The sequence below is a fragment of the Patella vulgata genome, chromosome 2, assembly GCF_932274485.2.
Source record: "Patella vulgata chromosome 2, xgPatVulg1.2, whole genome shotgun sequence".
Classification (NCBI taxonomy): Eukaryota; Metazoa; Mollusca; class Gastropoda; family Patellidae; genus Patella; species Patella vulgata.
The window spans coordinates 76,886,977-76,903,467 of record NC_065880.2 but is presented as its reverse complement, the minus strand read 5'-3'; positions in this window follow the sequence as shown (position 1 = coordinate 76,903,467).

The window sequence follows — 16,491 nt, the reverse complement described above, 5'->3', positions numbered from 1 at the left end:
ACCTATATTTCAATATATTACACACCTTTTTAGGGAGCTACCTGTATAAGTTTCCTGCCAAAATAAGCCACCATTTTGAATTTGCCCCCCTAGCGGAATTAGCCACCACTTTTAAGAGGAATACCCACGCTCACTGGATTCAGTGGGTCGAATTCTTAAAGAAACCATCTTGAAACCGAAGTCCGAAAGAATCTGTCACATATTTTACCCCACTAAACATTTAAATTTCCCCAGGGGTGCCAGGGTGGCATCATCCGGATTCTGAATCTACACACACTGAAGATATATAATTAATCAAAAAATATTGTGGACTATATTTCAAGGTTTGTCAACCTGCTGCCGGACTACAATCAACATATCTAGTCTTTCGGTTGGATTGAACAACTGAGGTCCCGTCGTGTACACATCGGCGTGCGCGTAAAGAAAACCATGACAGCTGGAATGCAATATAAGAGTAGACCGTAGCGCCGCTCTCTGGACACATTAGCTCGAATCTTCATTAGCCCTGTTGGCGGAAAAAAAGTACCGCGGTTCTCCATGAGTCATTAAACATCCAATGCAGTGGAGCAGCTAAGTGTAAAAATCTTTCAAATCTGGATAAAAGCATGACATGTGCATGAATGTCCGTTTACAGTCACTTATTATGAAAATCCCGTTAGCCCCTTGAAGGTTCAAAATGGCCGCCATTTACCAAGATGGTTGCTCTTATCGGCTTTTTTATAACAGAATTTTTACCCACTAGGCCCAAATACGCCCAAATTTTCCCGTTGGCTTAGTTTGTCGCCGCCCATGCCCGCTCGTCCAGACGTTCACATTTGTTTGTAGACAATCTAGAAGCCACAATTTTTATCCAATTTTAAAATACAGGTTTTGTCCAAAATATCTCGGATAGGTTCGATTTTGGTGAGCATCGGAAACAGCGACCTCTTGGTTTATGGTCGCCTACCTTTTACATATAATTGTGACGAAATTTATAGACCATCTAGCGCTCACATTTTTAGTCCGATTTGGATGAAACTGAAAATATATGTTATTGATCAGTTAACTATTACAATTTGGTGTGATTTTATCACAAAAAAAATGAAATTTCTTTGCCCGAAAGTCGACTATCTTGAAAATAACTGCCATCTTAGAGTATGTGTGCCAGTCCTGATACTTGTATCCATATTTTAACGATTTACGGGAGCCACGGTGGCTCACTGGGTAGGACGTTGGCTCATTAACCTGGAGCTCCCGTGTTCATTTTATGTTCTTGCTTAACGATTCTCATGGATTTTATTGCTATTTTTGTATGTTGTTAGGACATTGGCCACATAATACCCGTTTCAATAACATAGTAGGTTATACGGGTAATAAATTGAATAAGACACATATTATTATCCGATTATTACCGGTAATATGTGTTATTAAAAACAAACTGTTAGTATACTAGTAATTATATGTTAGTACATGTATATTGATTTTTCGGTGTTGACCGAGAAAATCTCTGGGGATTTTCCGGTAAGGTGTCTCCTTGCCAGTGGTGCGGTATGAACAGTGTCTAGTTATTCGGATGGTACGAAAACACACAAAGTTGGACAGGCGACCCTACTCCTTGTCACGTACGATGCAGCGCGCACGCGCTAACCATTCGGACCCCCCCCCCCCAACTGGCTCATCAGGTGACCCAACTATGCTGAAAGAAAAATATCTTTAAATTCCCAATGCCTATAGAGCCGTCCCTGGCAATTTTATTTTCCGTAGCAAGACAAGTGTTTTGACGCCACCCCCTCCCACCACACCGGCCCCTCCAACTCCTACAGCAGTGCACGGACATTATGAACACCGGATTGGAACAGGGGATCTCCGGTACAAATACCACCAAACCGAGGTAAAATAAATATGTATGGGCCCCGTAGCGATGCATCCTGTCCCCTAAGGGAACGACAATCGTCCATATTTCACTTTCTTTTGCGTTGCATTCTTGTTATGGCATTTAGTAATTGGGACATATCAAATAAAACACTTTTATCGAATAACAATTACTATGGTTCATTTCACTGCGGCGTTTCAACAATATTTTGTGAATATGTTTGATAACGACTTGTGAAATCTTGTTGAATCCACGCATTGAAATAAACAATAATAATTGTTATTCCATATACAAGTGTGATATTTGATCTTTCGCGTTGATTTTAAATAATCAAAATGTAATCAAATTCCCTTGGCAATTAAAAGCTTTTAGATAGTCTTATTGCAACACTCCCTGTTTAAAAACAAAATAAAAGTTAAGTTTTGATGGAAATAATAGAGAATGTGTATTGATATATTACTTCTTCATAATAAGAAAGGGGTTCTGTGGTCGAATGGTTTAGATCATAAGGTCCACAATTGTATCAAATGGTGTGGTTTCGATTCCTGGCTTGTACGTAAACACGGGTGAAATGAAATGAAATGAAATGGGGGTTAACGTCCTACTGGATTTTCTCCGGGTCCTCGGGTTTCCTCCTACAGCTAAACGCCCCTACGCGCAAGTAAATTATTGAAATAAAATTGAACCATATGTTAGTCCCAAAATGACCTAGTTTGTGTTGAGTAGGGGGTTAAACATCATTTATCTCCCTCTTTCTCAGTTGTCTTCCTCGTTAAGGTGGCTGAGCCTAGTAAAGTAACTGACGTTGGTTGCATTAATCTCAACACATACTGGTACGTCTTCAATTATATTTTACAAACATCGTTGTAAATGTATTGTTCTGTGTAATTGTTCAATAGCGCTAGAGACTGCCTATGTTATCTGTTCTGTCCATCACGCGAGACAATCGCACAGGGTGTGTTGATTAAATTGTGATCGATGGAGAACTTTTAGAACTAATTAATATATCTTCTAAGATTACAAAACTAAGCTTTCTTATAAGGATGTAGAATAAATGAGATAATTCGAAAATGTGACAATAGACAATGTTGAAATAATTTCTTTCTACGATATCTCAGAAAGAATCATACATATGATTTTAATCAGATTATCTTGTAGTAAATATATGTTATAAATCGCAAATAAAAGTAAATGTAAACCAATAAATAGATTTAATATACAGCAGGACCTATTTTAACATGCCTTGGAGCACATCCGTGTTCTGATGAGCTAAAAACAGGCTTCAAGAAATAAAAAGATGTGCTCAGTTTCAATTTGGGCAAAAAGGCGCACCAGGTATTGTTCATACTTACATTTGGAGCTTACGATTCTTCAGTTGCATCAGTCATTGATATGAATTATAATATATAGGCATGAACAATAGGCTTCCGTAAAGTCTTGTTTGTCAGTTTCTGTGTTTTGGCTGTGACCTCGTCGAATTTCCGCAGATCTACGCCAAATTGACGCTAGAGACCATGATTGTATTGTAAAACAAATTTACAAGTCGGGGGGGGGGGGGGGAACCACCCCGGACCCGCCCAACTCCATAGCATTATCGTTGCCAGTGAGACGTGTTCCGCGAATTTTTTTTTCTTCAAAAAATAGGCCCTGATATACAGCTAATACACGTGTACCAAACAGTCGTTTAAATCATACACTGCCTTGAAACGTAATCAATTATATATTATGAACAGCAGTGACATTTCAGAATGAAATGAAATGGGATTTAACGTCCCACTTTTCAGAATCGACTGAGCTAATGAAGACGGGCATACGCCATACAGTGTGCTATGGAGGGAATTTGGTCCGAACAGCTGTAGCAACTCTGGCTAAATGGGGTTCGAGAGAATGACTTTATTGTAATCTATTATGCATTGTACCATATGTAAGCAGCTTGATATATAAAATGTAATAACAAACTGTTGCATTGTTATTCCTGGTAAGACAACGTCTTAACTACTGAGAAGACAGCCGTCTCACTATTGAGATAGTAAGAAGAAAATACACAACGTGAAGAGGAAGCAAAGACGGCAAGTGAAAATACTAGACGATCACAAGGCTACTAAGATATGTAGTACGAAAAGAATGCATGGGTCATTATAGGGTGTGTCGACCGGTTTAGTGCGTGGCCCGCTTTCCACGTCTGACAGAAAGATCACATGGTGCTACACAGCGGCACTACGACCTACTCATATTACGAATTCTAACTGTTCAGGGTTCCTTTATGTGCACGCCAGTGTGTATACGGGACCTCGGATCTTAATCCCACCCGAACGACTATACTTGGTCCCTTGTCAGACCCTCCATCCTGCACCTCTGACAAGGTTATAAGTGAACAATAATATTACCGCATGGCGTTGTTGTAGAATCTGTGCCTGACACATGCCAATCAGTGTCAAGGTTATATCTTCTACAACAATACCAGGTTGACTTTAAGGACTATTATTGCATTAGCAAATTTCTGACGGCTTTTCGCCTATTAGAAATTTTGACATCAAAATAATATTATGTCTAGCACGGATGTCTTTCAATTTTATTAATAATGGGTATGACAATTGAGAGAGAGAGAGAGAGCGCGAGAGAGAAGGGGGGTGTGACATCCACTCGACAAAATCTAGCTTATTTCGGAAATCCCATGTTTCAATTTTATTTTATGAATTCGCTTACGCGAAGGAGGACCCAGAGAAAACCCCCGAGGTTGACTCAATGAAAGGTCGTATGATCTAAAGAGAGAGAGAGATGTGATTTGATTTGACATCCACGCGACAAAATCTAGCTTATTTCTGGACTAACATGGTTCAGTTTTATTTTATAAATTTACTTAAGCGAAAAGGGACACGGAGGAAACCCACTATGTTGACACAAGTTAGACCATTGAGCCACCCGACTAGCCTTTCGGGTGTCTTTACCTTTTAACTGTTGAAAATTTAAAATACATAACATTGTTTCAGATCTACTAAATTTCTGAAACTGTTGCTGCGTCAGTGTTACCCAAAGTGCAGACAAATAGGACGTTAAACCCCATTTCATTTCATTTCAACCAAGCAGCCGTAAATGTACTTATTTTAGTTGGCTTGAGTCAAGCTGGTGCCGGCTATGAATTAAAACTTATTACAAAAAAGTATTTCAATCAAAATGTTACTTTAACATTTTTTTTCTTTGCTTGACTTGACTGCGCTTGGCAAAAAATCTAAATAATCGTGAAATGTAATCACTATAACATTTCTAACATACCATCCTGCTCCGAAATAGTAAATACTTGTGATATTTGACTAGTAGAATGGCAATATGAGTAACTCATCCATCACATTAAAAAAACATGCCATGAGATAATTCTCGGATTTTAATATCGGTTAACAGAAATAAAATGTGGAAAAACTCAAAACATTAAAGAGCGTAATACCGGAAATTATAAGATGAAATAAGATCCGTGATCGCAATAACCTACACACGGTTCATGCTATGCATCTATATGTTTCGAATTCGGTCTTTTTATCCGTGTGCATTCATTAGAAATGTTTAATAGATTTTCCATCAAGCGTATTTACGTCAGGTGTAACATTTGAAATAATTTACGAGCTTAAGGTGCACCGTTTGCAATCAATAACGTGGGCCATAATTACCGCTTAGGTTTAAAGTGATATTTTCTTGGTACAATTCAAGCCTTCTTTTAACAGTAACTTTTAAAGTCACGCCTAGTTTAGTTCAACGTGGGACGTCACATCATATGTGTCGATAACACGTGTTGTTTACATCTAACGTAGTAATACCAACTGGTTCCTGAAGAATTCGCTTCTTGTACTCATTTTACGCATCCGCGTACTATTTTATGTGCGCATTTACTCTGAATAGAAATGAAATGAAATGAAATGGGGTTTAACGTCCTGTTGTTCTCCTCCGAACTGGGATAATGAAGACGGGCAAACGCCATACAGTGTGCTGTGAGGGAAATTTTGCCCGGATAGCGGCACTACGGCCTACTCATATCGAATTCCAACTGTCAAGGGATCTTTTGCGTGCACGCCATTGTGTATACGGGACCTCGGTTTTTTGTCCCATCCGAACGACTAGACAGCTGTCCTTGCCATATCAGGTCCTCCGTCCTGCATCACTGACAAGGGGGAACCACGCCGGAAATACTCTGAATAGAAATATTTTTATCCAGATAAACTTCAAACACCTTTATCTATTTTTTCTAATAATTAAAAAAAATATGTTTTAGAATTTAATTATCAAAAGAAAAAAAAGTCAATATTTAGAGCTGATTAATTCGCCCAGACGTCAACCCTATCGTAATATTAGTGTACAAACGAATAATTACTGCTCATCAGTTTGAGTAAATTTTATTACATTACTTGGAAAACGGAAAACCATCAACTATAAGTAAAACGAAAACAAAATCTGATTCTAAAGGCATTTAAATGTTGAAAGATAATATTTATTATTCGTAGTTCAGAAGACATAATTGGTACCAGGAAACATTGAAATGCCATTAATATATAGTTATTAACTTGTAAGATAATAAGACTTAAATTTTATTTCACGTGTCCGGCTGAGATTCATAGCCCGGGTTACAACAACGGAAACATGCCAATTATGTTGCATGGGTTTTGTGTCTTGTAGACCTTAATGACCTGATAATGTACACTTTTATTTTTTTTAAATTGTATTTTTATTGTTATTGTACATTGTGTGACGCATAAAAAATAACAAGCGACCTTGACAAAAATTGAGCTGGCCTTAAAAACAGATTTAGCCGGGGACATAGTACCGTAAAAAAAAACATACCATTCATTGCTACTTGCCATGCCAGTGTGTTATTCTTGCTGTGTAGCCATCGACAGCATTTCCAGGTTCATGTGGTGACAATGGATCGTCCGTTCCGGGGTCTCTCATAACAATCCCAACCGTTACTTTATTGTTACCTGTGTAATGTTAATAGCTCTTACGTAAGTAACGATGTGTCTATTGCATGTTTCGCTAAAAAATCAAATTTCACACGGCTTAATCCACGCTAATATGTACTCAGATTGATTATTGAACATTTTCAAATTAAGAAAACAAAATCAAAATACAAACGCTAGATAGCCTCCAGCTTGGATTCAATTCGATTTAAAAATAAATGCCTATCATATCTGTTCGACCACAAAAAAAAAAATGGCGACGGGCTTATTACATAGCGAACAACATCGATCGATCAAATTTCAATTCAACATATCTTTGAAAATTACTTAACAAACCGAGGTCCCGTGTACACATAGGCGTGCACGTAAAAGATTCCTTGACAGTTGCCGCTGTCCGGGCAAAATTTCCCTCAAAGCACGACACTGTGTGGCGTGCATGCCCTTCTTCAATAGCGTAGTTCGGAGCAGAACAGTAGGACGTTAAACCCCATTTCATTTCATTTCATCGCAAAGGAAATGTCCCTGGCTGTAATCCCGCCACGGGAAAGTCCCTAGTTATAATCCCACTACCAAAATATCCCTGGTTGTAATCCCGCCACGGGATTATCACTAGCTGTAACACCATCGACGGAATATCCATAGTTGTAATCCCGCTACGGGAATATCCCTGGTTGTAATCCCGCACCGTCAATATTCCTGATTATAATCCCGTTAAGGGAACATCCCTGTCTGTAATTCCGCTACTGGAATGCCCCTAGTTGGAATCCTGCTACGGGAATATCCCTAGTTGTAATTCCGACATGGGCCACCCAGAAGAACCTCATGATCTATCGTCTTGACATCGGTAGCGACAAGTAACATGGGTCTACCAGCACATAACAGAAAGAAGTAAAAACAATCGTTGTCAACTCATGGACAAATACTTCAACATGTAAAACATAAACTAATGAAACGTGTCGCTAGTAGTAGCCGAGTTATCGGCCATTTTACACACGGTGATCTTTCTGATGAGAGTGAAGAGCGGTGCACATGGATGAAAATGAATTTAAATGAAATGGGGTTTAACGCCCGACTGGGCTTATCCAGACGGGCATACACCATACATTTTGCAATGAGAGCTTTTTTTGCAGGACAGCTGCGCTACGGCCTACTCGTATTTCGAATTCCAACTGTCAAGTGTTCTTTTACGTGCATTCCGATTTGGAAACAGGACCTCGGGTTTTCGTCCCATCCGAAAGACTACACGCTGTCCCTTGCCAGACCTTCCGCCCTGCACCAGTTTCAAGGGTGATCGAACCACGCCGGAAAATTATAATGAACTTGCGGCTCCCTGTATAGCCCTGTGTATCATCATGTTACATAGTAATTACATGTATCTGATTCTGAAATGTATGCCTATATATTCTGATTTAAATAAAATGGGGTTTAACATCGTATTGCTTTGCTCCGACTGGGCTAATGAAGACGGGCATACGCCATACAGTGTGTTATGAGGGAATGTGGCCTGCCCTTATATCGAATTCAAACTGCCATGCAAATTAATATACACAGGGCCTCGTTTTATTTGTTCCATCCAAACGACATAGACAGCTGTCCACTGGTGGAAACCATATGGGAAATCCCTATGAACATCCTCGGCCAATTCTGATTTAAAACATGTTACTGATAGAGTAAATATAATCGTCGGTTTGCTAAACAGAGTTTCATCCCTTCAATGTGCTCAATGACGCGTTGCATAGTGAAATAATAAAATCTTACCACCAGTGCGGTAAAGCCCGGGGGCAACTCATTGACCGCAGGCCTCCGAGACTCTGGTACTGAAAAACGTGAGAGAAAGACATTTTAAATATGTAAAAAAAAAAAACTTTTTAAAATAAGTAAGGTAGCTTGTAAACCGAAGTCAAGTTTTAAAAAACTTTGTGGGGTTGGATGGCCGAATGGTTAGCACGTGCGTGCTGTATCATACGGCCTATCATTGAGTCAACTGGCGTGGTTTCGAATCCCCGGTTGTACGTGACAAGGAGTAGGGTCGCCTGTCCAACCTCGTGGGTTTTCTCCGGGTCCTCCAGTTTCCTCCCACTGCTAAAGACCCCTACGCGCAAGCGAATTATTGAAATAAAATTAAACCACATGTTAGTCCCGAAATGACCTAGTTTGTGACGAGTGGACGTTAAACCCCACTTCTCTCTCTCTCTCTCTCTCTCTCTCTTTAAAAAACTTAAATTTTAATTGCAATCTCTGAAGGAATGCCCCGGGGCCATCGTCCCCTCGCTCCACGTCGCTGTTTACCATTGTTTATTTAAACATACATTATGCCAGAGCTAAATCTGCCAATTGCAGGCCTTTCTTTAGGCAAAAGAGTAGGCCGTAGCGCCGCTGCCCAGGCAAAAATATCCCTCATAGCAGACTGTATGGGGTTCGGCCGTCTTCATTAGCCCAATTCGGAGCATCACTGTAGTCTTAAAAATCCGTCATGAACCCCGATTTTTCTCATTTGCGTTTAAAACAAACCATCATTTTCCTCTAGTCATGAGCGTGGCGTTTGGGAATGATCTCATCATTTTATCTATTTCGCTTTGACATTTGTATATTTCGTATTAACTCTCTTTCCAGATATGTCAGATAAACCATTATCGACAACAGTATCAATCATTATTGGTCTAATATGGCAGTGAAAGAAAATGGACTAAACAGCCATGGAATGACATGGTAGACGAAAGAAATGACATGTCAATGTGTAAAAAAAACCCCAACAGATTCTGAGATTAAAAAAGGACGATCGATCACAGCTTATAAGTTATTTTAGAAGTAGATGGAAGGTGATATATAATTGGATTAAAAAGACCAGGCAAGGACATGTAGACTTGTCTGTTAAGAATAGTCGAAAGAAATAAAATGAAATGAAATAGGGTTTAACTTCCTACTGTCCTGCTCCGAACTGGGCTAATGAAAACGGGCATACGCCGAACAGTCTGCTAAGAGGGACATTTTGCCCGGGCAGCGGCGCTACGGCCTACTCTTATGTCGAATTCCAACTGCCAGGGGATCTTTTACGTGCACACCACTGGGCTAACGAAGACGAGCATAAGCCATACAGTGTACTATGAGGGAAATTTTGTCCGGCCTACTCTTATATCGAATTCCAACTGTCAAGGGATCTTTTACGTGTACGCCAATGTGTACATGGGACCTCGGTTGTTCGTTCTATCCGAATGACTAGACAGTTGTCCTTGTTAGGCCATCCGTCCTGCATCACTGACAAGGGGGAACCACGCCGGAAAATCTGGATGAACTTTATCAGCCAATGCAGGGATCGAACACCCGTACGGGATTAATTTTGTATATTTTGAGTTCGGTTCACCTCCTTTAAATTACAAGATTAATTTTATATATGTGTTTGGGTCAGCTCCTTTAAACTACGAGATTAGTTTAAAATACTATGCGTTCGATTCATCCCCTTTAAACTACAAAATTAATGTGATTTCCTAATACCCAGGATTAAAGAACCATTTTAGTGAACGGGTAGTGCCAAACTGCCTGAAAGTGGGCGACCTTCTTGTGATTACATATCGGTTATAATACCTATTTCTGTAAATATGAATTGTAGATGTTATACAATCGTCTTGTTTTGTAAGAATCATGTCGATTTTTAAATTACATCCAAGTTATTGAATTTACTGGTTTGTTATTATATTATTAACATGGCATGTGTCTGTTATATTGAATTTATTTTATGGATTGAGGTAATTTTCAAAGTTTAAATAGGGCTGATAGTATCTAAATGTATATCTTCAAAGTTGGAATTAACATCAAATTTACGGTAATAATGCATTATTATTATGAATTGGAGCCATTATGAAGTTTGAAATGAACTAGTTCAAATTACTTGTATATTTTTAAAGCTGGAATTAACACACAAATCTGTCTGTAACGTTGTATTTTATTTATGAATTGGAATCCTTTTCCAAGTTTAAAATGAACTGTTTTAATGTTTTACTGGCGACATGTTCAAGTAATTGGTAAGCAGAACTGTTGTCTGTATGTTATAATGGATAATAGAATTACTGTCGAATAAGAAATGAACTGAAATTGGGGGTTTAACGTTCTACTGTTTTGGCCCGACTGGGCTAATGAAAACGGACATACGCCATATCTTGTGTTATGAGAGAAATTTTGCCGGGACAGTGGAACTATAATCTAATATCGAATTCAAACTGTCAAGAGATCTTTTACGTGCGCGCTAATTTGTAAACTGGACTTTGGTTTGTCGTCCCATCCGAACGACTATACGTTGTCCCTTGCCAGGCATTTGAAAAAACAAGTACGGGCGTACTATGGGCCATGATGTTTGAGAATATGGTACATAGAGTTTTAACATACAAGTATTGTTCTCTGCATGCATATCTCACTCTGTAATGTCCCTGTCAGACCGGGATGGCGTCCTTATTACGCTGCTGCGACCGTACGCCGGCAAACGTTAACACAACGCGAGAAAATGTCCCTAAAAAGTTGAAAAAAGTCGCGTTCCACAGCTTTCCAAGTCAGATCGCGGAACCTTGGCGATCATGTGCGACCATGGAGACCAGGGCATGATATCTGGCGTTTCCACCACGCTTATGGAGATCTTGACAGGCTCAGGGACCATTTTCCGTCGCCTTAGCAGCACAGTAAGAATGCCACCCCTGTCTGATGGGGGTATAAAGAAAGAATTCCAAAAAGTTTCTTTAACGAAGGCCGACACAGTTATGACGTCATAACTTTGTTCTTAGGATGAAATTCGAAAATCCAATTAAACAAATCGATGTAGAATTGTTAATAGAAGAAGCATGCCAATTTCCATGTCCATCGGAATTGAATTGATGGAGTCTTAGGCTTTTTCGAAGAGCGTCACCCTAAGACGAAGAAGAAGAATTCGAACAAGATGAGTAGCGGTTAGCGACCAGTTCCTTGTCCAAAATTACTTGCCATACATAAACAGTAAATTGGGGGGGGGGGGGCTCATTTTTGAGAAGTACACAAAGTTTAGTCTTCAGCATACCCACGACCTCCCTTAATTCTTGATGAGGCTAATTTTCAAATAGGGAGATATGACAGCCCCGCCCCACTTCTGGGACAATATTATGTAATCAGGCTCTCAAACTAAGTAATGATATTCCAACTTTGTGATTTAAGACCACCCTTAAGGCCATCATGGACATTAACACGACGAAAGCGATTGGATCGAATCACTGAATTTGAGATTTAATGAAACGCACGATCACGCTCGGTCAACTAGTGAAACAGTCGCAACAGTGTGACAGTCCGTTAAACATTATTCCGTGAATAGCTGCGCTTCGACTCTTGGCGTTATAAGTATTCCTACCCTAACTGAAAATTCAAATCATAATCAAATTTAATGGGCTTCCAACATACTTAAGTGGTAAAAGACATGTAACAAGTCTATTTGTTCTTATCGATGGTAACGATCGATTCAGTTGCAGTTGACAAATTATACAGTGAAGCGTTTTGGATGTTCTTTTTAGATCTAACGTATTATTGTCAAATTGCACTTCACTTATAAATAGTGATCCGATTTGACAGATAATTCTAAAAATGAAAAGATGTTTAACATCCTACTGTTCTGCTCGGACTGGGCTAATGAAGACGGGCATACGCCATACGGTGGGCTATGAGTGAAATTTTGCCCGGACAGTTGCGCTACGGCCTACTCTTATATATCTATCGGATTCCAACTGTCAAGTGATCTGTTACGTTCGTCCCATCCGAATGATTATACGTTGTTACTTGCCAGACACTCTGTCTTGCACCAAGGGTGAAACACGACTGAAAATTCCGACGAATCTCCCGGCCAACGCAGGGACCGAACACGGGAATTCCCAGGTTAGCGAACCAACGTCTTACTCACTGAACCACCACGGCTCCATAATTCATACAACGCAAGAATGTAATCTAATCATTTTTATAAGCGCACGTGTCAAAGTGGTCACATGTTACCGTTTACACTTTATCATTTTAGACCTAAAGTATTATCTGTATTACTTTAGTAATAAATAGTGATCTAGTTTGGTAGATATCAAAAGCAGTCTGATATTTTTAGTTGTCATCTTAATCCGTCCACAAACCGTGTTAAAACTTTAGAGATTATTATTTTATCGTTCCATAATATGTGTAGGTGGGTTATTTATACATAAGGACGTAGTAATTTAAAACTTTTTACTGCTGTCATACGTCGGTTCGTCCGTCTACCCAGAGGGCAGACTATGTCTCGAACCTACGGAGGTGGCCCCTCTGTCTCAATTGGTAAAACAAATGAATTAAAAGGAAATGTGTAGTTTCAAAATAAATAAAATTTATCTCCCCTTCCAATGAAAACAATGTTACCCTAAATCCCAGGATGGCAGCCCAAGGAACCCAGTTGGTCCAAGTTTCCAGAGCTACCCGGTCCGCTTCTATGTCTGCCAACAATCTGTGTTAACGCGAAGCCTACTGACCTTGTATCAAAACATTGTCAACAATCTAGAGATCTGGCTCAGTAAGATGAAGAATCCTATTGATTTATAACGGTTTATGTGAATAAAATGAGATGAAATGGGGTTTAATGACAATGTCTCACTGTTTAGCACCGACGACTGGACTAATTGAGACGGGCATGCGCCATACACTGTGCTATGGGGAAGTTTTGAACATGAAGTCTACTTTTAATCGAATGCCAAGTGTCAAGGGTTCCTTTACTTGCACGCCAATGTGTACACGGGACCTCGCTTGCACGCCAATGCGTATACGGGTTTTCCCATTCCATCCAAACGACTAGACGCTATTCCTTGCCAGGCCTCCCGTCCTACATCACTGAAAAGGGGAAGCCATGACGCAAAATCTCGGCAAACACTGGGATTGAATGCGGGACCTCTAGGTTAACCAGGCAGTGTCTTACTCAGTGAGGCACTGGGACTTACTTATATGGCAATCGGGTTTATGGCCTGTTATTATTAATGTTTATATGATGTACAATATACATTAATTTAGAAAAACGTTCAAAACATACCAGAACCTATACGCAATCCCCTTATCTGGAGAGTCCATGACTGGTTAAATTATACTTAAATGAAGTTCGCGTATAAAAACCAATATTTTGACAATCATTTCTCCCATAATAACCATGATCCTTTATCCAAATTTTCTCTGTTATCGTATAGATTAGTTATTGAGCGGTTTTACGAGCTGTTTTTATAAAAATATACATTAACAATATTGTAGTTTTTTTGTAGGATTTTTCAGAGTGGTTTTCCTATGTCAGTAGTCATCATTATCATGGTTGGTGCAGAGAAAAATTGGACGTTAAACCCCATTAAATTTAATTTCAAACGCCGACACAAGAAATTAAAAGATTGCGGCGCCAAATATATAAAATTGTAATATGAACTTAGGGTTATAACCATAATTTATAGGACGTGTTGACTTTAATCATCTTGGATCCATAAAAGTCTGGAATGTCTGAAACCTGTTTATTGTATTTTTCATATTTTGCCTTATTTTTGACTAGAATATTGTCAACCAGATAACGTTTTAACATTGGTATCCTAAGTGTGTGATCACTTTCATCTTAATTTTTTTCGGCTTTTAAGAAATGAAACGACATGAATTTAACGTCCTACCTGTTGGGCTAATGAAGACGAGCATACGCCATACACTGTGCTATGCGGGAAATGTTGCCCGGACAGCGGCGCTACGTCCTACTCTTATATAGAATTCAACTGCCAAGGGATTTTTTTACGTGCACGCCAATGTGTACACAGTTTTTCGTGCCATTCGAACGACTAGACAGCTGTCCTTGTCAGGCCCTCCGTCCTGCACCACTGACAAGGGGAAACCTGGCCGGAAAATCACGATGAACTTTCTCGGCCAACACCGGCAGTGTAACTAGCCAGCGTCTCACTCACTTAGCCACTGTCTCTCCTTTTAAGATATGTCAATATTTCAATTAAAAGAAGTTATACTAAGACCTTACTAATTTCGAGGAAATACCCAATATCTTGACAAATTAATTTGACAGAAATGTACTCATTCCATTCTATGCGCACCTTTCTCTGTAATTGTGTTTAAAATACACCTTTCCGCCAAAACCATGGAATTATTTCATCGACAAGTTCTATTGTCATCGACAATGGCTTGTAAGAAAATATATTCATCCTCGAAAACAGATAAATTATGTTTTTCATCATGTTGGAGTTATATTAAAGTTATATACGAGTCCTGGAAACACAAATTGGAAGTTCATTTCGAAACACAACGTGAATCAGCGAATTAGGGGCCGTGATGATGGATATTCTATTTGGTGCTGTTTCGCAGATAGTGGAACACACGACTCTGTTACACATACAATTATTACTGTTGTATATTCTGTACAATTATGTATCTACATTAATTACCTGTATTGATGTAAATACCAGAGAGGGGTCAACATAGGTCGAGTCTGTTCCCCAATCCAATTTCAAAATAAAATAAAATATTATTTATAAAAACAAAAAATGTATTCCTCTGAAGTTTCCCATTAGTCTAGAAAATATACCTTTAATACCGTTCAAGTTCTAAAAAGGCACATTCCATGTCAACATATATAATAAAACTTACGAGTAGTTTCATAGTTTTTGTCTCTCAATTGATTAATTTTTATGGCATGTCATGGTGGCTCTAAAAAGACAGTAAACGTTTGAAATGTCGTTAGAGGTTTTTGTTTTGGTTTTATGATGACAAAATAAATCTATAATTTTTTCTATCTCTCAACTTTACTAATTAATTTGTATGGCATGGTGTCTTTTAAAATAAAAAATCGTCTGAAATGTTTTTAGAAGATTTTGCTTTTTATGACGACAAAATAAAAGTCTTTGGAAAAGACAAGCAGCATTTCTTGAAATGCGTAACACCTAAGGGCGTCTATTAAGGGGTGACAGCTTGAATATGAGTTGATGCATATCAGAAAGAAGAAGTAAACGTGATTGATATATACATATATGTCCGATAAATAAAATCAACCACGTCTACTTTCAATCTAACAAAGTACTGCATTTTTAATGTAGATTAAAGGACAATATCGGTGCCAGTCATTACCACATATATGATAGAGAGCTGGTTAAACACATTCCAAATATAATTTTAACACAGAGATCATTGCTACGATAGCTGAGTAATACAGGTTTCCTGAATCGGAAGTGACGAACGCCAAAGGAAAACACAAGTCATCCCTCTATATAACTGACTGATGTGACGAGTGATAACAGATACACGGCCGAATTTCTGCTCACTAAAAATTCCTTCGAAGACCAAAAGTTGTTGTGTGAGACTGTGATTCTGGACACTTCAGATCAATTTCTAAATTGGCTTACGAATACGCCCCTTTCATTCTGTATACATCAGATCATACGATAGTATCCCGCCTTTTATTTTGCTAAATAATATCTCATCTGAGAACGTTCATTGATCAGAATGAAGCAGTAAACGTGTTTTTTTTTCTTCTGTAACTAGACCTACCGTTTGTTATTATCCTGGATACATCAAATCCCATTATAGCAGCCAGCCCCGATGTGCTATTGTAATTAAGCAATAGAGATCTTTTTCAGAGTTCAATGTTGTGAAAGATGATTCTCTAATAGGTGAGTCAATCCGAAAATGGTCCAGTTCATGTCTGTATTCACAAAGATA